The sequence below is a fragment of the Schistocerca americana genome, chromosome 8, assembly GCF_021461395.2.
Source record: "Schistocerca americana isolate TAMUIC-IGC-003095 chromosome 8, iqSchAmer2.1, whole genome shotgun sequence".
Taxonomy (NCBI): domain Eukaryota; kingdom Metazoa; phylum Arthropoda; class Insecta; order Orthoptera; family Acrididae; genus Schistocerca; species Schistocerca americana.
Window position 1 is genome coordinate 53,656,476 of NC_060126.1, and position 25,900 is coordinate 53,682,375.

A 25,900-nucleotide genomic window follows, 5' to 3' on the forward strand; every position below is an offset into this window, starting at 1 on the left:
AAACACTGAACTTTTTTAGAGCATAAATGATAGCGAGCGCCTCCTTTTCGATTTGAGAGTAACGCCGTTGGGCATCGTTGAGGGTCTTGGAAGCGTAGGCGATGGGTCATTCCGACCCATCCTCATACCGATGGGCGAGAACAGCCCCTAGGCCATACTGTGACGTGTCAGTCGCCAGAACCAAGTGCTGACCTGGACGGAATGTGGCAAGACAAGGCGCCGACTGCAAATGAGCCTTAAGGCGGACAAAAGCCTGCTCACACTCGGCGGACCAACAGAAAGGAACGTTTTTGCGTAACAGCTGATGCAGAGGATGAGCCACCGCTGCCGCGGAGGGAATGAATTTGTGATAATAAACAACCTTGCCTAGAAACGCCTGAAGTTCTTTGACCGTAGACGGCCGGGGTAGAGCGGTAATGGCCGCAACGTGCTGTCGTAGAGGACGTATACCCTCACGGGACAAGTGGAAACCAAGATACACAACGGAGGGTTGGAAGAACTGTGACTTGTTCAGATTGCACTTCAACCCAGCTGAATGCAGAACCCGAAACAGTGAACGCAAATTGCGAAGGTGCTCCTCAGTGGAGGCCCCCGTGACAACAATGTCATCCAGGTAGTTGATGCAGCCGGGAACGGAAGCCGTGAGCTGTTCCAAAAACCGCTGAAAAATGGCTGGCGCGCTAGCGACGCCAAATGGTAATCGCTGGTACTGATACAACCCACAAGGAGTGTTGATGACGAGAAATTCCTTGGAAGATGCATCCAACGGCAACTGATGGTACGCCTCCGATAAGTCAAGTTTGGAAAAGAACTGGCCCCCAGCGAGCTTGGTAAATAACTCCTCAGGACGGGGAAGAGGATAAGTGTCAATGAGGCTTTGAGCGTTGACAGTGGCTTTAAAATCACCACACAATCGCAGACTCCCGTTTGGTTTAGAAACCACCACGATGGGCGATGCCCATTCGCTGGAGGTAACAGGAAGCAGAATCCCCGAAGCTGTTAACCTGTCTATCTCAGCTTTGACAGGTGCACGCAATGCCATCGGAATAGGGCGTGCCCGGAAAAACTTAGGGCGAGCCGTAGGTTTAAGAGTAATGTGGGCTTCAAAATCCTTGGCACGACCCAGACCAGCAGAGAACACGGACGAGAATTCAGAACACAAGCCATCCAGCTGTTGATATGGAATGTCCTCAGATATGAGGTGCACATCATCATCAATGGAGAACCCGAACAACTGGAAAGCATCATAACCGAACAGGTTTTCAGTGCCCGCATGATCCACCACATAAAACGTGAGGGGCCTAACAACAGACTTGTAGGCAGTGGAAGCATCAAACTGGCCAACGATAGGAATTTTCTGCTTATTATAAGTTCGTAGATTTCGCGTAACTGGAGACAAGGGAGGGGAGCCCAACTCCAAATACGTGCGAGAATTAATGAGAGGTACTGCAGAGCCAGTGTCCACTTGCATGCGAATGTCTTTATCCAGAACACGAACAGTAGCAAACAACTTATTCGTTTGAGAAAGCACACAGTTAACATCCATGTCCGATGCCTCGTCCTCGTCGACAGGAACTGTAGGGGACTGACACACAGAAGCAATGTGGCCTTTTTTCCTACATGAATTACACGTGGCCCAACGTTTTGGACACGCGGCTCTGTCATGCTGTACGAAACAACGTGGACAAGAAGGAAGGGCGGAACGAACCTGCTTCTGTGGTTGCTGTTTTCGCTGCGAGCGTGGCGGCCCAACGCGACGTCGTTGACGCGAGTGCACCGCCGCCACATCGTCGTTTCCCTGTGAAACAGGCAAATTGTCCGCGTCGAAAGTGGTTTGTACAGCGCCTACGTCACACCACGCGTCTATTTGCGCACCAGCAGCGTGAGACACTTCAAACGATTGAGCGATGCTGAGAACTTCCGACAACAACGGGTTTGGCAATTGTAAGGCACGTTGCCGAACTTCTTTATCAGGAGCAAGCCGTAAAATAGCGTCCCGAACCATTGAATTAGCGTAAGACTCATGATGAGTGTCCGTGACAAACTGACATTTCCGACTCAGACCGTGTAGTTCCGCCGCCCAAGCCCGGTAAGATTGATGGGGCTGTTTACGACACCGGTAGAATGCCACGCGGGCGGCAACGACATGGGTGTTTTTTCGGTAATAGTTAGACAATAAGTCACACATTTCTTGGAAGGACAGAGAGGCAGGTTCCCGCAGAGGGGCTAACTGAGATAGCAGCTGATAGATCCGTGGGGAAATCCAAGAGAGAAATAACGACTTACACATAGGAGCGTCGACAACGCCGAAAGCCAAGAAGTGTTGCCGCAAACGCTTCTCATAATCCTCCCAGTCTTCAGCGGCCTCGTCATAAGGAGGAAACGGAGGCGGAGAAGAGGAAGACAGACGATGAGTAAGCGACGTCGACAACGCCTGAATAGCAGCCGTCAGCTGTGTTTGTTGTTCAGTAAGCGCTTGCATAAGCTGTTCCATGTCTGCCCCGACACGAACACACAATTCCACAACGCAGGAAAAAAATATCCCATCCTTGTCGCCAAAAAGTGTTATAACCTTTAATCACTAATAAATTGCGTGGATATACAAAAGTAGAAACACTAGCGGGTTACATGTTACTAACTCCGTATCTGTCATTCGACTGCCGTGCCGTGACATGCGGCCGGCGCCGTTCATAGCCAGGTGGAGCTCCCGCGCTCGGCCGAGCTACGGAGCACCTCTATCGCCATGTTCGCGTACTAACGTAGCGGCACTTTTGAATGTTGTGGCACTGTCACAACAGACATAACACATCTTTATTTTTCTGTCACCAAGTCATCATCCACTCACTCTCACTGACAGAAAATTGAGCAGAAAAACAAGAAAAAAATGCTATCAGTGCTCTAATATTTTGTCCAGATCTCCCATCAATCATACATCTTGGCACGGAATCAATGAAGCACTGGACGTAACTGCCAGAAGAGGCAACTTCTTTCCAGGCTTCAAGTATGCAGTCCCAAAGGGTGTTAGTTATAACTGGTTGGTTTTGTGGCCATTTCTCTTGACAGTGTTCGTGCTACCTCCGCCCACATAGCAGCAGCTTGTGGTGGCCAATCCATAATGTTAACGTCCATGTTGGACAGCTGCTGCTGAATGAATGCTGACTTATGCACAGGCGAATGGTCTTCCTGTAGCATGAATTCTCCTCTACTATATACCATTCACACTGAAGGCAGCATCCCAGTCTTCAATATGTGGATGTACTGCCTGCTGTTAAGGGTTCCCTCAATTCTATCAAGCATTCCTGCTCCTCTCACAGAAATCCAATCCCTGCAGGAAACCGATAGCAGACCACTTCTTTCAATCGCTATATATTCTTCGCAATGTCTTGTGCCTTGCGATTGGTGAACTATTCTTGAGCCATCATTGCTCGTGGAAAACACCTTCTCATCTGTGAAAACTATGTTTTCTCATATTGCATTCAGATGAAGCCCTGCAAACACTTCACTGTGTTCCTGTTTTACAGCATATCTTCATGCATGCTGTCCAGCTTCCCACACCCCTCAGCGAACTGTGTCACAGGAACTGGAGAGGTTGGTCTCTCGCCACAATTGCTTCATGATTAGGAAGGGAAGCTGTCAGCTCTTACACACACACTCGTGTGTCCTCCTGCTGTGTGCCCAGTCTCTTCAGTACCTGAGCCAGGAATTATGCTGGTAGTGCCTCTTTCAATATAATTCTTCCACTATGTCTTTGCAGTATTGGATGGCATGCCATACATTCTGCTGGCATATCTAACCGTAAACTTGCCTTTTTTGCAGCAACAACTCTGTATCGAACACAACTGACTGTCTGCAATGTTGTTTCTGCTTGCCACTCTTATGCTGATGTCTAGGGAGGAAGTAAACATGCTGCTATCAAAAGAAGCAGTAGTGGTGACAGACTTGCCACTTTAAGTGTTCCAATACACCTGCGTGGCTGCAGCCCATGTAGGCCACTTTTTCAGAGATTGAAGGTTCAAATCCCACCATTGACATGGACAATTTTGTCTTGAGTTCATGTTCATCTATGCGTGTTTGTGTTGGACCCAGAATAAAAATTTTTGAACTAGTTGTTAAGGGACTTTTTAATAACACACGTGTCCAACATAATTTTCCTAAGCAAAAGGAAAAAGAATCAAGTGTACTGGAAATACCTACAGTAGACATATATGTAATGTATGTCAGGCTGCTGTTGTTGGTTTGTAGTGAATTTCACGCGTTTATTGAATCCAGAGATCGAGTCTAGGAATAGACTTGACATTCCGAGGTTCCATCCATCACACAGATCGATATTCAATTGACAGTTCCCAATACACAGGCAACTTCAATCCTCAAAGTCATCCTTGTGAATTTGTGTGAATTATATTGTAAACCCTGTGAAGAAATTGGAGACTTTTTTTGCCAATGAAAACTAAACTTGGTACTAACATGTAAGAGGAATCCATTCCTAATTATGATTTTCCTGGAATTAATGTGCAACATAGTCACGACAGTACCTCCAGTGCAAGTGTGAGCTGGATCTTATCTCTAGAAAAACTAGCGCAAGCAAAATGAATTTCACGAGATGATCAATCTTGACAGATGTCTTTCTATAAGATGCTGGCTTAATCCTCTCCACCTTGTTCCAAAGAAAGATGAAACCTGGCATCCCTGTGGAGATATAGAGCTTTAAATGTTGTTACAGTGCCAAACAGCTCTCCAACACCATATTTACAAGATTTCAACTGTCAACTCTCCAACAGAAAGATAACATCTAAAATTGACTTTATACAAGCTTATCAACACATTACTGTTGCGCCAGAAGATGTGCCTAAAACACCTGTTGTCACACCATTTGCAATTTTTGAATGTTGATGCCATTTAGCCTAAGCAATGCAACACAGAATTATAGCGATTTATTCATAGCATCTTGAATGATTTGCCTTTTGTGTATTACTATTTAGGTGATATTTTTATTGCTTCAGCATCAGATGAAGAACATATAACACCTCTGCAACAGCTTCTTCAATGGCTAGATAAATATCATCATAACATTAATGTGGAAAAATGCATTTTTCGAGAAAAAAGATGTATCATTCTTGGGTTAGCATATGGCACATCAAGGAATTTCACCATTAGATGAGAAAGTGAAAATAATCTGTGACTTCCATCATCCTAAAACAGTAGTAAAAGAATGTCGTTCTTTAGGAAGGTAAATTTCTGAATATGTATACTACCCCATACTGCACAAATCCAACAACCTTTGTCATCTTGTGCGGATATAACAAGAGGGAGATTAGTCACCATTACATGGACTGGTGAAGTGGGTAAATCATTCAGGAAGTTAACTAGCTCAGCTTGCTCATCCCTCAATAGATTTTTCCTGTAGTTTTGATAGCTGATGCTTCGGTCTATGCTATAGGTGCTTCTTTATACCAGCTGCTAGAAGGAATATCTGAACCATGTGCGTTTTCCCCCAGATCTCTCAATAACACATAACACAATTATAGTACCTACAACCGTGAATTGTTGGTAGCATATTTGGCAGTAAAACATTTTCATTATCTTTTGGCAGGCATAGAATTCACAGTATTCATGGACTACAAGCCACTAACATTTGCCTTTAAACAGCACCCAGAGAAAGAAAAAACCCATGCAATTGCGGCATCTGTAATTTCTGTCGGTACATCACAGATTTCAATACCTTCCCGGAGGATAGAACATTCCTGCTGATACATGTTACAGAGTTGCTAACATCATGTTACCAGCCAGCATTTCAGATAAAGATATTGCAAAGACACACAAAGCGAGGTCCCAGAACTGGCCAAAGTGAAGAATTCAGACTCTGGTTCCTTAGTGTTTGTAACAATACTGTTATCTGATGGATCAGAGAGCCTTTGTGACAATTATAAAGGTAAACACAGGCCATATGTTCCTCCATCTTGTTGACAAGTCTTCCATGCACTATGGGACTCGGTTCACCATGGCATCAAAGCTCAATAGACTTGTTTTGACAGCCTTCATTTGGCCTTCACTGAAACAGGACATAAAGCTGTTGGTAAAAAAGTGTTTGCTATAAACAAGGAAAAATTTCAAAATATATAACCAATGCTTGTGGAGCTTTCTGTTAAGTTGACGTTGCTTCTCGCATACACATACTGAAGTAGGGAACCATTACCTTGCTCTCAAGGATTCACGTCCTTCTTAACAATGATCGACAGGTTTACACATTGGCCACAGGACACCTCTGCAGAAAATGTAGCAAGCATTTCATTATCAAGTACTGCCCGTTTTTGAATCCCGAAACTTGTCAACGCCAACAGATGGTGGCTGTCTAAGTGTCAAGCATTCACTCGCCTAACAAAGACCCTAGGTATACACCACATTAATACCACTGCTTACCATCCAGCATCGAAAGGCATCACAGTGTCAAGCCAGTATTAAGAGCATTACTTTCAAATGACTGGGTTGACACCAACAATTTTAATGGGCCCCCATACTTACATAATTTTACAATGTAACACTGCCAGTGCAGAAATGACTTAGGGCAATATAACTAGGCTTCCAGTCAATTCCTTTGATCCTACAATAGAGTGTGACATTCCAACATTAAGTTTCAACTTGAAGCAGCACACGGTGTCACTTAAACCAGTTAATGCTCGACATCATGCCACAACATCTGTCTTCATCTGCCTGAACTTGTGACCCTTTCACATGTATTTGTAAGAAACGATGTACAGAGAAACTCTCTAGAACCTACCTACGATGGACCATATCTAGTACATTCACGCTCTAAAAACACTTTGTTACTGAAACATCTCATTGTCCAGCGACAGACTCAAGCCAGTCTTCCTGCTGAAGAATATGGATTCCTGATGGCCCATGTAAGCTCCATGTAAACAACCAGCTCCTGTCACCCAAACTCCAGTGTGTCATCAGCCAACCCAATGATCTACATGTTCTGGATGTACAACGCCCTTCCCAAAAAAATACTTCAATGTTATCACTTGGGAGGCAGTAATATGGAGCTGTAAGGGACATCATAAAATGTAAACTCTGTAATAAAATTTAAAGACACATTGGAGTAAGTAATCTTTTGTTTAGCTGTTTATTGTTTCCACTGCAACTGATATTAAAAGAAGATATACGTGTGCATTCATGGTAGCTTCTTTTGTGTGTTGCAGAATAAATAATTTTCATTAGAACCCACAATGTCAGCAATAAGAGGGCTAAAGGTAGGGTCATAACTATTATAACCCACAAATACAATTTACTCCCCCATGCAAACATCATGGAACATGTATAGAGTGAAACAAAGCCAAGGACATAGCAAATATTTTGTCAAAAAAGTGTGTGTGTGTGGGGGGGTAGTCCGATCTGTTTAAAGACGACATTTATTCTGAAAACACCTTTACTTATTTATTTTTTAATTTTATGTATATAATTTTCTCTTTTAAGGGCTTCATACAAACCGTATTTGGTCTATAAAATTAAGCAAGAAAAGCTTTTCTTAAAATAGTGTAAATATACTCTAAGAGTATGTAAGAAATACTTAAATGCACAGTTAAAACTCTCTTTATGTGGCAATGTGATACCTCTATTGCCAAACAAATTATAATTCTAATGTAATGTTTTGTCTCATTGGTATTAAAACACAGGACATTCTCCTAATATAAGGTTCACTATTACTTCCCGGAATCCCAGAAGCAGTGTGCTAACAGGTGTGGCTACCCTTGCATGTTGGATATAATTTCAGTCATTTTAAACAGATCAATACCATTTGTGACATCTCATTGCAAAACCTCAGGGATTTTTCACATCTGTTTGAATATTTTGAACTTATAGGAGGTAAATTCACTTATATTGCGTATTCTAATTTTTATACTTAGTGTGACGTATTTTAAACTTTAATCCTGCATATTAATCATATTTTGCTGCCTTTAGTGCATAATATTATACTATGTGCACAGCAGTGCATGTCCTCTATTTTGCTCAGTGAAATGTGGAATTTCCATAATGAATGATAAACCCTTTTTTTCGACAATGATTTCAGTGTTCTCAATAAGCGGAGATATAATCTTGTTTCTTTGTTGTGCTGTATTTTGGCAAACGACTAATCTTCCTTCACCCTCCAATGTTATTTTATACTTTTTTCCTTTCAGTCTCAATTTGAGCCAAGGAAGTGATCAGGAAACAATGAACGTCAATGATTATTACCGACAGGGTTGTTGGAATAAACAGATGTTCAACTGAGAAGCTAGAACAATTTTTGGTGTTGAAAATGCAAAGAATATGGAATTACATTTACACTTTCCCAAATTTCCTGAGTTATGTATTCTTGCGATGGAGAAAGATCATTTTCTGCAGATAAATGCATCAGCCTAAATGAGGAGAATTTGGATTATTATTTACGAGCAGAGAAATGCCCCTATCAAAGCACAAAAACAATGCAAATATGCTCCCTTAAAAAAACACTGACTGAAAAGAGGGGTACCAGCTGCCTCTTTCTACCTTCCTCAGCGTCTTTAAAATTTTCCCAAACATTTTGGCATGCAAACATACTCACACTATTTTTAACTCTCACTCCCACAAGCTCCTCTAACTGTAACTCACCCACACTCACTAGTCCATTGCTCAACTATCGCTCACACCCATCCACTCTCACTACCTATCGTCACTCACTCACTCATTCATTCATTCAGCCCAACTCATTGTCAGTATCTCTCCGTGCCTCTCTCACTGCCACTGTCTCCCTCTTGCTTTCTCTTACTGCTGTCATCTCATTTATTCCTTCCCACTGCCACTGTCCCTTCTTACTGTCATTATCTCTCTCTTCCTCATTGTCATTTTCATGGACTCTTTCTCTCATTACGATTGTATCTCATCCATTACCACTTTCTCCGTCTCTCTATTCCGCTCCCACTGGCATTGCCTCGTTCACTCTTTTTCCAGCACTGTTATGTCACTGAGAATTATGTTCCGCTCCACTGTGTGTGTGTGTGTGTGTGTGTGTGTGTGTGTGTGTTTTTCTCACACTGACATCATCTCCTTCGCTCTTTCTATACCACATACAACCACTGTCCGCTGTCATCCAGTATTTATTACTTGTCCGTCTCTCTCCCCTTGCGACTGTCTCCTCTACTCTCAGAATAAAAAATGTGAATGTGTTCGAATACCAAACTTTTTGGAAGAATTTTAAAGGTGCTGAGGAAGGCAGAACGAGGCAGCTGGTGCCCCAACTTTTCAGTCAGAGCATATTCGCCTTTTCTGTGCTCTGTAGGAAAATTTTTCAGCTGGTTTCCTTCTTTTCCCTGCTACAGCAGGGCATGTCGCTCATATGAAAAGAACTGTGTTGGTCAGCAAAATTTTGATAGTTTACTTACGTGAAATTGAAATAACAACTAATTTTACAACTCAGACCAGATTTTTTTATGTGCACAAAAATTTAATATGTGCTTCAATACTACAATATGACGTTCCCAAAACCATTCTGATGATAATAGAGACACTTTACAGCATATTTCTTCATGCTATGTTACTTTATAAACAACATTTCACCCCACACCAGATTTTATGTATGCCTTTTATGTCTAAAAGTATGGTAACTTTGAATTCCTGTATCTTGGAAACCAATAAATATATCAACAAAATTGTCACGCTTGCTTGAGGTCAGGATCTTCTGAATGTATCCTAAAAATTCCAGCCATTTGCTGTGCACAGCCACCTTCAAATCCAGCACTCAGTTTTGCTATTAAAATGGTAAAAGCCCTTTTTTGGTTTTTTTTTAAGAAACTGCACATGAACTAATGGTGCCTCCCTAAGCCCCTTACGGCCCAATGTAGACCACATAAAACGCAAAAAGAATGCAATGTGCCCTATTTGCTTAAGTAGGTGTAAGTGTGTAATATCCTTATTTTGTCCCCGTACTGTAAGATAGTGACACTAAGACAATCCTTCTGTTGGGTATGCAAATGGTCTGTAGTCCAACATTTCACCTCACACTAGATTTTATGTATGTCTTTTATGTCTACAAGTATGGTAACTTTGAATTCCTGTATCTTGGAAACTAATAAAGATATCAACAAAATTGTCAAACTTGCTTGAGGTCAGGATAGTTCCTGTGAATTATTATGGGTAGAGGTTATACTCAACAGCCATACCAAAATAATAATTGTCTCCTTCTACCGACCCCCGACTCAGGTGATATGATAGCTGAACAGCTCAAAGAAAACTTGAATCTCATTACAAATAAGCACCCCACTTATACAGTTATAATTGGTGGAGATTTCAATCTGCCCTCGATTTCAGGGCACCCTAGGAGGAGTGGATGGACGACGCACCCTTGCCCCCACTGTCCCTGCTCGCCGTCCATATGGACCTGGACCCGCCATCTCCATCTTCCCAGTACACGCCCTCAGGTCTGGACGTGTGCCCTGGCAGCAGTATTCCAGAGGATATTCCTGTTTCCTTGCAAGCCAGATGGCGGGGTACAGTCGGGAGTATGCCATCCTCCACAGTCACGGCTCCCGGCTCACTCTACTTCCAGCGCCCTGCCTCCCCTCCTCTTTGTCATTTGCATGAGGATGCCGACAATGGTGTGGCATTTCAGGGAGGAACAATGTGCTGGCGGAAGCTGTCGGTTGGCAAAGATGAAGCACAAAGATCAATAGTATGCGCTGGATGAAGCACACCTGTCATGAGATCAAGCGCACCTGTCATGAGAGAGGCCAGAGAGACACCGACAAGCAACACACCACCAATGCCCTCTTGACAGCATGTGTTTAGGCTGCCAATGCTGACTGGAGGGCCTCACTAACTGAAATTCTAGTTTGGTGTCTGTCAGTCCACTCGCAGAACAGGTGTAGTTAACGCAGGCTATGACAGTACATAGCGTGAGATTTGTGAGTATAGCAAGATTACCAATATTGTCTGCAAGAGGACTATTACTGATGAGCTTGTACCATGAACATGGACTCTATTCAAGTTAAGTAGCAGCTTCATGTAAATAAAGAACCGTATTAATTCACATGTGCATTTGTGTTGTAGAAAGAGGGTACTTGTCACCCATAACAACATCCTCTCTCTTGTTTCCTACAGTACAAAACTATACACAATTAAACTCTACCACCTTCAGTGTCCCATTTCCTAATATAGTGTCCTCAATCACCTGATTTAATTTACGTACACGGCATTATCCTTGGTTCACTTTCGTTAATATCTTGTAACCTCTTTTGAAGACCACTAGCCATTCCACTCCACTTATCTTGTCCCCTCTGAAAGAATTACAATGTCATCAGTGAACACAATTTTTTTTTTTTTTTTTTTTCCGTGAACTTAATTTTCCTTTCCAAATTTCTCCTTGGTTGCCTTTACTGGTTGCTCAGTGTACAGATTGAATAACATCAGGGGTATGCTACAACCCTGCCTCACTTCATTCTTAACTACTGCTTCTGTTTCATGTCCTAAATAAACTCTGAAATACAGAAGAAATGCCTGAAGATATGAAAAAGGCATCAATATACAGAGAAGGCCAAACGACCAATTACAGCAACTACAGAGGTATTTCCCTTTTTAGCACACTTAATACCAGTAAGATATTCTCCAGCTGGGTGCTGTAAAATTGTGGCGGATTTAAGATAAACTTTACACAAGGTAGTTGACATTAAACAAAATATTTCCTATGACACAATTGAGTGAAAAATACTTTGAATATGACACGAGCCTGCATATCCCATTCATCGACTTTAAAAAGGCATATGAAAATATAACCACACTGATCTCCACAAGATTATGAGTGAATCTGACATACTTCAAGAACTTGATTAGTTTGATACAAATATGTACCCATGCACTGTAGTGGTAGTGCTGTATGAAGCAGAGGTAACCAAGAATTTTGAAGTGAAATACAGATTGAGACAGGGTGATGCACTTCTATTCAATCCATTTCTTGAATGTGTCATCATAAAAGGTGAATATACCACAGTGGTTCGATGTGGTACTGAGTGGCCTTCATAATTGACGAGCCTATGCAGTCAACATTTATCACAACAGTCACAGCATACACACAGCTGCTGATAAAAGGCCTACCTGCAGTTTTTCTTCTTTAGGACCAGCAGCATAACATATTTCTGATAACGACATGCTTATAAGTAAGCTTTATTCACGACAGACTGTTTCGTCTTTATCGCCATTTTCAAGTACCTGCAATTACAATTTTAGTGAGAATATGTATGATTGTGAATGTCATTTATATTAAAGTAGGTAGGTATGCTGTTCTCACGTGTAGACTGATTTGACGTCCACATTATGTAGTTGGTGGACTGTCTTGTAACTGTCACTGTTTTAATAAGATGGTACGTGATATCAATATGTTGAAAGTGAAATGTTAATTATAATGTGACAGTAGTTTGACTGTTCCACTCTTATGATGATAGTTGTTTACAAAGATTGTGCAGGTTACTTCGAAAAGAAACAGTATATCAGGAACTCTATGTAGCACATCTAAAGTTAAGGAACAGTGTAACGCCTTTAACTTTTGATTATATTGCATGTTTTGTACGTAGATATATAAATGGAACACAAGGAGACATATTCAACATACCCATAACAGGAAATTCACAAAACTTCTCTAGACATCCAGCATCACATATGACAACCTACACACGAATATGAATATGAAACTTCCTGGCAGATTAAAACTGTGTGCCCGACCGAGACTCGAACTCGGGACCTTTGCCTTTCGCGGGCAAGTGCTCTACCAACTGAGCTACCAAAGCACGACTCACGCCCGGTACTCACAGCTTTACTTCCGCCAGTACCTCGTCTCCTACCTTCCAAACTTTACAGAAGCTCTCCTGCGAACCTTGCACAACTAGCACTCCTGAAAGAAAGGATATTGCGGAGACATGGCTTAGCCACAGCCTGGGGGATGTTTCCAGAATAAGATTTTCACTCTGCAGCGGAGTGTGCGCTGATATGAAACTTCCTGGCAGATTAAAACTGTGTGCCCGACCGAGACTCGAACTCGGGACCTTTGCCTTTCACGGGCAAGTGCTCTACCAACTGAGCTACCGAAGCACGACTCACGCCCGGTACTCACAGCTTTACTTCCGCCAGTACCTCGTCTCCTACCTTCCAAACTTTACAGAAGCTCTCCTGCGAACCTTGCAGAACTAGCACTCCTGAAAGAAAGGATATTGCGGAGACATGGCTTAGCCACAGCCTGGGGGATGTTTCCAGAATGAGATTTTCACTCTGCAGCGGAGTGTGCGCTGATATGAAACTTCCTGGCAGATTAAAACTGTGTGCCCGACCGAGACTCGAACTCGGGACCTTTGCCTTTCGCGGGCAAGTGCTCTACCAACTGAGCTACCGAAGCACGACTCACGCCCGGTACTCACAGCTTTACTTCCGCCAGTACCTCGTCTCCTACCTTCCAAACTTTACAGAAGCTGTGGCTAAGCCATGTCTCCGCAATATCCTTTCTTTCAGGAGTGCTAGTTCTGCAAGGTTCGCAGGAGAGCTTCTGTAAAGTTTGGAAGGTAGGAGACGAGGTACTGGCGGAAGTAAAGCTGTGAGTACCGGGCGTGAGTCGTGCTTCGGTAGCTCAGTTGGTAGAGCACTTGCCCGCGAAAGGCAAAGGTCCCGAGTTCGAGTCTCGGTCGGGCACACAGTTTTAATCTGCCAGGAAGTTTCATATCAGCGCACACTCCGCTGCAGAGTGAAATTCTCATTCTGGAAACATCCCCCAGGCTGTGGCTAAGCCATGTCTCCGCAATATCCTTTCTTTCAGGAGTGCTAGTTCTGCAAGGTTCGCAGGAGAGCTTCTGTAAAGTTTGGAAGGTAGGAGACGAGGTACTGGCGGAAGTAAAGCTGTGAGTACTGGGCATGAGTCGTGCTTCGGTAGCTCAGTTGGTAGAGCACTTGCCCGCGAAAGGCAAAGGTCCCGAGTTCGAGTCTCGGTCGGGCACACAGTTTTAATCTGCCAGGAAGTTTCATATCAGCGCACACTCCGCTGCAGAGTGAAAATCTCATTCTGGAAACATCCCCCAGGCTGTGGCTAAGCCATGTCTCCGCAATATCCTTTCTTTCAGGAGTGCTAGTTCTGCAAGGTTCGCAGGAGAGCTTCTGTAAAGTTTGGAAGGTAGGAGACGAGGTACTGGCGGAAGTAAAGCTGTGAGTACCGGGCGTGAGTCGTGCTTCGGTAGCTCAGTTGGTAGAGCACTTGCCCGCGAAAGGCAAAGGTCCCGAGTTCGAGTCTCGGTCGGGCACACAGTTTTAATCTGCCAGGAAGTTTCATATCAGCGCACACTCCGCTGCAGAGTGAAAATCTCATTCTGGAAACATCCCCCAGCTGTGGCTAAGCCATGTCTCCGCAATATCCTTTCTTTCAGGAGTGCTAGTTCTGCAAGGTTCGCAGGAGAGCTTCTGTAAAGTTTGGAAGGTAGGAGACGAGGTACTGGCGGAAGTAAAGCTGTGAGTACCGGGCGTGAGTCGTGCTTCGGTAGCTCAGTTGGTAGAGCACTTGCCCGCGAAAGGCAAAGGTCCCGAGTTCGAGTCTCGGTCGGGCACACAGTTTTAATCTGCCAGGAAGTTTCATATCAGCGCACACTCCGCTGCAGAGTGGAAATCTCATTCTGGAAACATCCCCCAGGCTGTGGCTAAGCCATGTCTCCGCAATATCCTTTCTTTCAGGAGTGCTAGTTCTGCAAGGTTCGCAGGAGAGCTTCTGTAAAGTTTGGAAGGTAGGAGACGAGGTACTGGCGGAAGTAAAGCTGTGAGTACCGGGCGTGAGTCGTGCTTCGGTAGCTCAGTTGGTAGAGCACTTGCCCGCGAAAGGCAAAGGTCCCGAGTTCGAGTCTCGGTTGGGCACACAGTTTTAATCTGCCAGGAAGTTTCATATCAGCGCACACTCCGCTGCAGAGTGAAAATCTCATTCTGGAAACATCCCCCAGGCTGTGGCTAAGCCATGTCTCCGCAATATCCTTTCTTTCAGGAGTGCTAGTTCTGCAAGGTTCGCAGGAGAGCTTCTGTAAAGTTTGGAAGGTAGGAGACGAGGTACTGGCGGAAGTAAAACTGTGAGTACCGGGCGTGAGTCGTGCTTCGGTAGCTCAGTTGGTAGAGCACTTGCCCGCGAAAGGCAAAGGTCTCGAGTTCGAGTCTCGGTCGGGCACACAGTTTTAATCTGCCAGGAAGTTTCATATCAGCGCACACTCCGCTGCAGAGTGAAAATCTCATTCTGGAAACATCCCCCAGGCTGTGGCTAAGCCATGTCTCCGCAATATCCTTTCTTTCAGGAGTGCTAGTTCTGCAAGGTTCGCAGGAGATCTTCTGTAAAGTTTGGAAGGTAGGAGACGAGGTACTGGCGGAAGTAAAGCTGTGAGTACCGGGCGTGAGTTGTGCTTCGGTAGCTCAGTTGGTAGAGCACTTGCCCGCGAAAGGCAAAGGTCCCGAGTTTGAGTCTCGGTCGGGCACACAGTTTTAATCTGCCAGGAAGTTTCATATCAGCGCACACTCCGCTGCAGAGTGAAAATCTCATTCTGAATATGAATATGATTTTTAGTTTACCCACATTTAGATAATTTCACAAATATAGTATTTACAGATAACACAACAAATCTCCTTACAAAAGGTCTGAAATAAAACATTGCCCCAACACTACAGGAAAATTCTGTAAAGCACTTGATAGCCACTGCTGAAGTTGCAATAGATTTTGCGAATCTCTCATACAGAAGACAAAATGAAATAACAGTCAATGTAACAAACATAGACAAGAAATTACGCAGCCAGAATGCATACAAATACCAACCCAAGACAGAACAGAAAATTTTGAATAACATAAACCATAAACTGCTATTGAGTAATGCTATAACATTAAAAGTTGATGAAGGGAATAATATGGTCATACTTAACAAAAATGACTATGTAGATGAGGTCATATCATTCTTTGAATATAACAATAACTTGCAACCCTAGCAACAGATTTGCAGCTAAAATAAAGAAAGCCACTAAAAACAGTAATACCATTTTCACTGAACATGGAAAAAAAAACCACGCACGGTAATGAATTCAACTACACTAAAATTATGAGCCTGACCAAAGGCACATAAACTGACGGTTCCGATTCAGCCTGTGATTAAGAGTATAAATAGCCCATCATATTTCATAAGATAAAACTAAATACACTAATAACAAAACTTTATACTTTCAACAAAAAATACAGATCAAAAATTCAGGTAATCTGGCAAGATATACAGAAGACACAAATCCCACCTAATGGTAAATTTATTTCATTTGATGTCACTAATCTATAAAGCAATGTGCCAGTACAGAAAAGTATCCAAATAATAAAATGTAACTTGTTACAACATCAGAAAAATCCATAACTGGAACACCTGATATTATAACTCTTTAGAAAACAGCACTATCACAAAGTTATTTTGAATTTAACAACAAAATTTATACCCAAGCAGATGGAGTAGCCATGGGTAATAGTGTAGTACACACATTAGCTGATATTTTCATAAATTCTCTGGAAGGGAAATTCTTTAACTCAGATTGGCCTACTCTCGACCAAATTGTATACTATTTTAGGTATGTAGATGATGGCCTCATGTTGGTGGATGTCAGCCACGCAGATATTGAAAATATCCATCAAAAACTCAACCAATTACATCCTAAAATGAAATCCACTGTGGAAATAGAGGAAGACAATACCATTAACTAATTAGACCTCACAATTAGCAAAAATAATAATCACCACACATTTGATACGTATAGAAAGACTACCACTTCTGACAATATTATAAACGTCAATTACTGTAATTCGATGGTTCACAAACTAGCATTTTTCCACTCATGGATTAATAGATTAAACAACATACCATTAGAAAAACCAGAAATTCAAAAAGAACTTGACACACTTCATTATATAGCCTATACAAATGATTTTGACCCCAACAGAATCACAAAATTATACTACAAAAATAAACTACCAAAACAGAACACAACACATAGTGAGATATGCCTACCTCAAGAAACGTAACTGACACAGAAAATAAGATACATACTAGCAGTCTACCTTGGTAGAATGTCCAACAGATTTAATGCACTTTTTAAAGTCACAAATATTGAACTTGCCTTTTGAATCAATAACAATCTTTCCATAAAATTATGTTCCACCACTACTAGAACATCAAAATATGATAACCCAGGGATATATAAAATCACATGTAACAGCTGTAATAGCTCTTACACTGGCCGAACAGGAAGAAATTTTAACACGAGGCATAAAGAACATATTACACAGAACAAGTATAATCCATCGAGCTTCTTTCTACACTTGAAAAATCAAAATCACACTGCTGATACGATCAAAAATGCACTCCAGATTCTGCACAGAATATCAAAAAGTTTTGCAATGAACATTCTTGAAGAATTAGAAATCCGTATGTCCACGAGAAATTATCAACACGAAATATTAAACAAACATACAGAATTTAGACAGAAGTACTACCTCATAAACTTTATTGAACTTTTAGAACACAATTAAAATTGATAAATTAGTAGCAACATATGCTACAACCAAAGACAATCATAACAAATTTTAATTAGTAAAATAATGTCACTGCTCATTTGCACAATCTTTGTAAACATATATAGTCATAAGAGTGGAACTGTCCAACTACTGTCACATTGTAACTAACATTTCATTTTCAACACAATTTACCATTGTATTAAAAGTGACAATTATAAGATAGTCCCCTAATGATGTAATATTGATGTCACATCAATCTAGATGTGAGAACAATACACCTGCTTTAATATAAATGACATTCACATTCATACATGTTCTCACTAAAATTGTAATTTCAGGTACCTGAAAATGGCAATCAAGCTGAAACAATCTGCCATAAATCACTTATTATAAGAAGCTATTTGGTGATCATCTCTAATAATCATGTCATCATCAGACCTACCTGCACTTTTAGAAGGCATGACGTCACAGCAACAATGGCATATGTACCTGTAACATGATGGGTCATTGATTCACTGTACCAAATAAGAATCCCAGTATCTGAACAACACATTCCCTCAATGGAGGATTTGCTGTGGCAGACTAATTAATTGGCCTGCCAGGTCTCCTGAACTAACCCCTTAGAATTCTCTTTATAGGGCTGGTTAAAGGGGCATGTGTACACTATGAAGAACTTGTCAGTTGCATCACCAAAGCTGGATGAAAGCCCGCCGAAATGAAGTTCAATATGCAACACAAACACACCCTGCAATGCATTGACAAGTGCAGTGAGGTGGGTGGAGGCTTTTTGAACACCTCTTGTAGGTCGGATCAGTCATCTGCCCCACCATTACTCTGTCCACCATAGGACCTACACAGCATTTCAGTAAGCAATATTCACACTTGTCTTTAAAATCATTCATGGATCCGTAACATTCGAAAATCGGACACATGTTCATGGGACCTTTTTGTTTATTTTCATGTGTAGAATCAACTCACAAATTATATGACATTCCTCCTGACACATCCTGTATATAAAACAATAATATACATCACAAAAGATAGCGCAGAATGTATTACAAATGCTAGTGTACACGCTCACAGCACACGGAGGAAGAATGATATATGAAGCATATGCCACTGGCTGTCAATGCTTGAAGAAGAACCTCATTATTCAGGTATCAAATTATTAGAAAGCGTGCCTAAAACCCTGTATGACAGAGTAGATGACACTAACTTTTCAAAGAACCTTAAAGACTAGTTGATGGAAAAGAAATTTTACAGTGTTGAACAGTACTTATCACATTATATTCATATATATTGTTACTTCTAGTCAATGATGTTAGAACATAAGAAAAGTGGTTGAAGTACATGACAATGAATGTTTTCTGTTTTTGACGTGTCCCATATTACATGTATTTTTGCTGTTCATCATGTAACCCTACAGGATCAAATAAAATTCAATTCAGTTCAACACATCAATGTGCATTTAGTCTTAACTGTATAGTAGGAAAGTAACTGATCTTTCCAAAAAACATTTCAACAGCATGAAAAATTATTCAGAATATCTTGAATCTTGGTTCCACCAAACTGGAGGTCACAAAAATAATGCAGTTAAAAACTAAATAACCAGAAATAATACAAAAAAAAACCACTAGTCAAAATAAGCCATATTGAACTTTCAGTCATGGTACACATTGAAATTACAGTGCATGACAATACCATAGCGTGCCACTAGAAGACCCAAAACAAAATGGTGAAACCCACTAATAAAACAGAGTATAATAGGGTAACTCATTTGCAGGGAAATAATGCTGCAATAACACAGGCCCATGGTGGTGGATATACATTCAACAACATATGTTATAATAGAGGGAAACATTCCACGTAGGAAATATATATCTAAAAACAAAGATGATGTGGCTTACCAAATGAAAGTGCTGGCAGGTCGACAGACACACAAACAAACACAAACATACACACAAAATTCAAGCTTTCGCAACAAACTGTTGCCTCATCAGGAAAGAGGGAAGGAGAGGGAAAGACGAAAGGATGTGGGTTTTAAGGGAAAGGGTAAGGAGTCATTCCAATCCCGGGAGCGGAAAGACTTACCTCAGGGGGAAAAAAGGACGGGTATACACTCGCACACACACACACACATATCCATCCACACATATACAGACACAAGCAGACATATTTAAAGACAAAGAGTTTGGACAGGGATGTCAGTCAAGGCGGAAGTGCAGAGGCAAAGATGATGTTGAATGACAGGTGAGGTATGAGTGGCGGCAACTTGAAATTAGCGGAGATTGAGGCCTGGTGGGTAACGGGAAGAGAGGATATATTGAAGAGCAAGTTCCCATCTCCGGAGTTCGGATAGGTTGGTGTTGGTGGGAAGTATCCAGATAACCCGGACGGTGTAACACTGTGCCAAGATGTGCTGGCCGAGCACCAAGGCAAGTTTAGCCACAGGGTGATCCTCATTACCAACAAACACTGTCTGCCTGTGTCCATTCATGCGAATGGACAGTTTGTTGCTGGTCATTCCCACATAGAATGCATCACAGTGTAGGCAGGTCAGTTGGTAAATCACGTGGGTGCTTTCACATGTGGCTCTGGCTTTGATCGTGTACACCTTCCGGGTTACAGGACTGGAGTAGGTGGTGGTGGGAGGGTGCATGGGACAGGTTTTACACCGGGGGCGGTTACAAGGATAGGAGCCAGAGGGTAGGGAAGGTGGTTTGGGGATTTCATAGGGATGAACTAACAGGTTACGAAGGTTAGGTGGACGGCGGAAAGACACTCTTGGTGGAGTGGGGAGGATTTCATGAAGGATGGATCTCATTTCAGGGCAGGATTTGAGGAAGTCGTATCCCTGCTGGAGAGCCACATTCAGAGTCTGGTCCAGTCCCGAAAAGTATCCTGTCACAAGTGGGGCACTTTAGTGGTTCTTCTTTGGGGGATTCTGGGTTTGAGGGGATGAGGAAGTGGCTCTGGTTATTTGCTTCTGTACCAGGTCAGGAGGGTAGTTGCGGGATGCGAAAGCTGTTGTCAGGTTGTTGGTGCAATGGTTCAGGGATTCCGGACTGGAGCACATTCGTTTGCCACGAAGACCTAGGCTGTAGGGAAGGGACCGTTTGATGTGGAATGGGTGGCAGCTGTCATAATGGAGGTACTATTGCTTGTTGGTGGGTTTGATGTGGACGGACGTGTGAAGCTGACCATTGGACAGGTGGAGGTCAACGTCAAGGAAAGTGGCATGGGATTTGGAGTAGGACCAGGTGAATCTGATGGAACCAAAGGAGTTGAGGTTGGAGAGGAAATTCTGGAGTTCTTCTTCACTGTGAGTCCAGATCATGAAGATGTCATCAATAAAGCTGTACCAAACTTTGGGTTGGCAGGCCTGGGTAACCAAGAAGGCTTCCTCTAAGCGACCCATGAATAGGTTGGCGTACGAGGGGGCCATCCTGGTACCCATGGCTGTTCCCTTTAATTGTTGGTATGTCTGGCCTTCAAAAGTGAAGAAGTTGTGGGTGAGGATGAAGCTGGCTAAGGTGATGAGGAAAGAGGTTTTAGGTAGGGTGGCAGGTGATCGGCGTGAAAGGAAATGCTCCATCGCAGCGAGGCCCTGGACGTGCCGAATATTTGTGTATAAGGAAGTGGCATCAATGGTTACAAGGATGGTTTCCGGGGGTAACACATTGGGTAAGGATTCCAGGCGTTCAAGAAAGTAGTTGGTGTCTTTGATGAAGGATGGGAGACTGCATGTAATGGGTTGAAGGTGTTGATCTACGTAGGCAGAGATACGTTCTGTGGGGGCTTGGTAACCAGCTACAATGGGGCGGCCGGGATGATTGGGTTTGTGGATTTTAGGAAGAAGGTAGCAGTTAGGGGTGCGGGGTGTCGGTGGGGTCAGGAGGTTGATGGAGTCAGGTGAAAGGTTTTGCATGGGGCCTAAGGTTCTGAGGATTCCTTGAAGCTCCGCCTGGACATCGGGAGTGGGGTTACCTTGGCAAACTTTGTATGTGGTGTTGTCAGAAAGCTGACGTAGTCCCTCAGCCACATACTCCCGATGAACAAGTACCACGGTCGTGGAACCCTTGTCCGCCGGGAGAATGACGATGGATCGGTCAGCCTTCAGATCACGGATAGCCTGGGCTTCAGCAGAGGTGATAATGGGAGTAGCATTAAGGTTTTTTAAGGAGGATTGAGATGCAAGGCTTTCACCTGACTCCATCAATCTCCTGACCCCACCGACACCCCGCACCCCTACCTTCTTCCTAAAATTCACAAACCCAGTCATCCCGGCCGTCCCATTGTAGCTGGTTCCCAAGCCCCCACAGAACGTATTTCTGCCTACGTAGATCAACACCTTCAACCCATTACATGCAGTCTCCCATCCTTCATCAAAGACACCAACCACTTTCTCGAATGCCTGGAATCCTTACCCAGTCTGTTACCCCCGGAAACCATCCTTGTAACCATTGATGCCACTTCTTTATACACAAATATTCCGCACGTCCAGGGCCTCGCTGCGATGGAGCACTTCCTTTCACGCCGATCACCTGCCACCCTACCTAAAACCTCTCTCCTCATTACCTTAGCCAGCTTCATCCTCACCCACAACTTCTTCACTTTTGAAGGCCAGACATACCAACAATTAAAGGGAACAGCCATGGGTACCAGGATGGCCCCCTCGTACGCCAACCTATTCATGGGTCGCTTAGAGGAAGCCTTCTTGGTCACCCAGGCCTGCCAACCCAAAGTTTGGTACAGATTCATTGATGACATCTTCATGATCTGGACTCACAGTGAAGAAGAAGTCCAGAATTTCCTCTCCAACCTCAACACCTTTGGTTCCATCAGATTCACCTGGTCCTACTCCAAATCCCATGCCACTTTCCTTGACGCTGACCTCCATCTGTCCAATGGCCAGCTTCACACGTCTGTCCACATCAAACACACCAACAAGCAACAGTACCTCCATTAGACAGCTGCCACCCATTCCACATCAAACGGTCCCTTCCCTACAGCCTAGGTCTTCGTGGCAAACGAATCTGCTCCAGTCCGGAATCCCTGAACCATTACACCAACAACCTGACAACAGCTTTCGCATCCCGCAACTACCCTCCCGACCTGGTACAGAAGCAAATAACCAGAGCCACTTCCTCATCCTCTCAAATCCAGAACCTCCCACAGAAGAAACACAAAAGTGCCCCACTTGTGACAGGATACTTTCCGGGACTGGATCAGACTGAATGTGGCTCTCCAGCAGGGATACGACTTCCTCAAATCCTGCCCTGAAATGAGATCCATCCTTCATGAAATCCTCCCCACTCCACCAAGAGTGTCTTTCCGCCGTCCAATAACCTTCGTAACGTCTTAGTTCATCCCTATGAAATCCCCAAACCACCTTCCCTACTCTCTGGCTCCTACCCTTGTAACCGCCCTCGGTGTAAAACCTGTCCCATGCACCCACCCACCACCACCTACTTCAGTCCTGTAACCCGGAAGGTGTACACGATCAAAGGCAGAGCCACGTGTGAGAGCACCCACATGATTTACCAACTGACCTGCCTACACTGTGAAGCTTTCTATTTGGGAATGACCAGCAACAAACTGTCCATTCGCATGAATGGACACAGGCAGACAGTGTTTGTTGGTAATGAGGAACACCCTGTGGCTAAACATGCCTTGGTGCACGGCCAGCACATCTTGGCACAGTGTTACACCGTCCGGGTTACCTGGATACTTCCCACTAACACCAACCTGTCAGAACTCCGGAGATGGGAACTTGCCCTTCAGTATATCCTCTCTTCTCGTTATCCGCCAGGCCTCAACCTCCGCTAATTTCAATTTGCCGCCGCTCATACCTCACCTGTCTTTCAACAACATCTTTGGCTCTTTACTTCTGCCCGACTGACATCTCTGCCCAAACTCTTTGCCTTTACAAATGACTGCTTGTGTCTGTGTATGTGCGGATGGATATGTGTGTGCGTGCGAGTGTATACCTGTCCTTTTTTTTCCCCCCTAAGGTAAGCCTTTCCGCTCCCGGGATTGGAATGACTCCTTACCCTCTCCCTTAAAACCCACATCCTTTCGTCTTTCCCTCTCCTTCCCTCTTTCCTGATGAAGCAACTGTTTGTTGCGAAAGCTTGAATTTTGTGTGTATGTTTGTGTGTCTATCGACCTGCCAGAGCGTTTGTTTGGTAAGTGTATATATATACATATATATATATATATATATATATATATATATACACACACACACACACACACACACACACACACACACACACACACACACACACACACACACAGATGATGTGACTTACCGAACGAAAGTGCTGGCAGGTCGATACACACACAAACATACACACGAAATTCAAGCTTTCGCAACAAACAGTTGCTTCATCAGGAAAGAGGGAAGGAGAAGGAAAGACGAAAGGATGTGGGTTTTAAAGGAGAGGGTAAGGAGTCATTCCAATCCTGGGAGCGGAAAGACTTACCTTATGGGGAAAAAAGGACGGGTATACACTCGCCACACCCACATATCCATCCACACATATACAGACACAAGCAGACATATTAAAAGGTGTGTGTGTGTGTGTGTGTGTGTGTATATATATATATATATATATATATATATATATATATATATATATTTTCAGAAACCAAAGTAGATAGTCTTTATAGATTCCAATGCATTGAGTACAAAAATTTTAATTGTAGTCTCCTCGCTCAGGGTTACAAGTATGTTAAGACTTAACATTTCTCATATATTGCTACTGTAATTGACACGATACATATATTAATTGAACTTCCATAGTTTATTCAGGCTGTTTCTTTGCCTTCTTGTGAGTGGTGTCTGTAGCATCTTTCAGAAATCAGCCGACATAGCTGTAGTCCACTGTCCTGTGTCCCACTGTTCCATGGGAGAAATGTCGCGGTGGTACCACTTACCATGCTCATCACTGAATGCACCATAATTCTCTGGAAACACTTCAAGGTGGGAGTAAGGAAAGTGAATCTTCAGGGTCACGTTGCAGCCAATGACCTTAAATGAATGAATGAGTTCGTCTACAAGGTCCTTGTAATTTTCAGCTCTCCTATTAACAGAAGGACAATGTTGTGATGTTATGAAAACAATGTCACACATGCAGCTGATCAGCAGTTAAGAGTGGATTCCAGGTGGTTCCCCTAACAACTGGCACATCTGTGGAGCAATGAACATCCCATTTCAGATTAACTCTGTGCCGAGTTACGGAACGCATAAATATTGAAACGCTGCTTCATTCCTGGGTACAGCCCCAACAAAATCTGTCATGAGACCCTACTTAACGTGCAATGGTGGGAGAACAATTTTATTTGGATTCACAGATAGTTCTCGGCAATAGTTTTTCACCCAGGAACCAGAGCTGTTCGTGTGTGTAGTGGTTCTGTTTTGCACGACCATGTCACTCACACGGGTAGCAGCAGGGGTACTTCTGAGTAACCCCCTTGCAAACCTACCAGCATCACATTGACTTTGTATCTCCACATTCACCCATTTATACCTACTGTAATTAATACAGTTTACAGTGGAGTACAGCATGTGTGACAGGGATAGATGGCCCTTCATTACTACTGTGTAACGGTACCACCCTCAGTCTTTTTTTGAGCCTTCTATAAAACGTCACCATTTGTCTGGTTCATATGTATTGCACAGGTCTTCCAAGAAACTATGAATGTTACTACAGAATCTGTTGTACCCTTTTGTACTGAAATGACACTCAAGTTTTTTGGCTTCACATTTTGGAAGATCTAAATCCCTAACAGATCACAGAATTCAACTGTGAGATTTTGTGTGGTTCTCCAGATGATGATGATGATGATGATGATGATGATGTTGTTGGTGTAAATGCAGTGTCAGTTTACCTGGCAGGTGATTCTTTTTCAACTGTATGGATCAGTTCAGCATCATTGCTATTGCTGCTTGATGGTGGTACATGTGGGGGAACAGCAACTGTCAATCCTTCACCATAAGCTACATTGACTCCTTTCCCTTTCAACAATTGTGTTGAAAACTCAAACTTATCTCAATTCTAATAAAAAATTTAAAAAAATAACAAAATTCCAAAACATTTTCTTTAGCGTTGTTTGAATCTTTGTGCACCAACAGAACACATTAATTTCATTATTTTTAAATAAAAAATATTAAACAATGTTCTCTTGAGCTCTTATAAACTCAAAACAAAAATGAAGTATTAGTTACGATAAAAAAAGGGAGGTACCACAGAAAACTAGCAATCTGATGCACAGTTTGCAGTTCACACCAAATAGCAGGCACACCAAACTCCATAGTGTCAAGCAGTGTTGCGAAAGTGTACT

The 25,900-nt window shown here is 42.9% G+C and overlaps 1 non-coding gene across 1 annotated transcript; it reads right to left on the reverse strand.

The window, feature by feature from the left end:
- Positions 1 to 13,018: 13,018 nt before the first annotated feature.
- Positions 13,019 to 13,093, reverse strand: Trnas-uga. Its single transcript has one exon. It is a non-coding gene; the product is annotated as a tRNA-Ser (tRNA).
- Between the last annotated feature and the right edge of the window lie 12,807 nt (positions 13,094 to 25,900).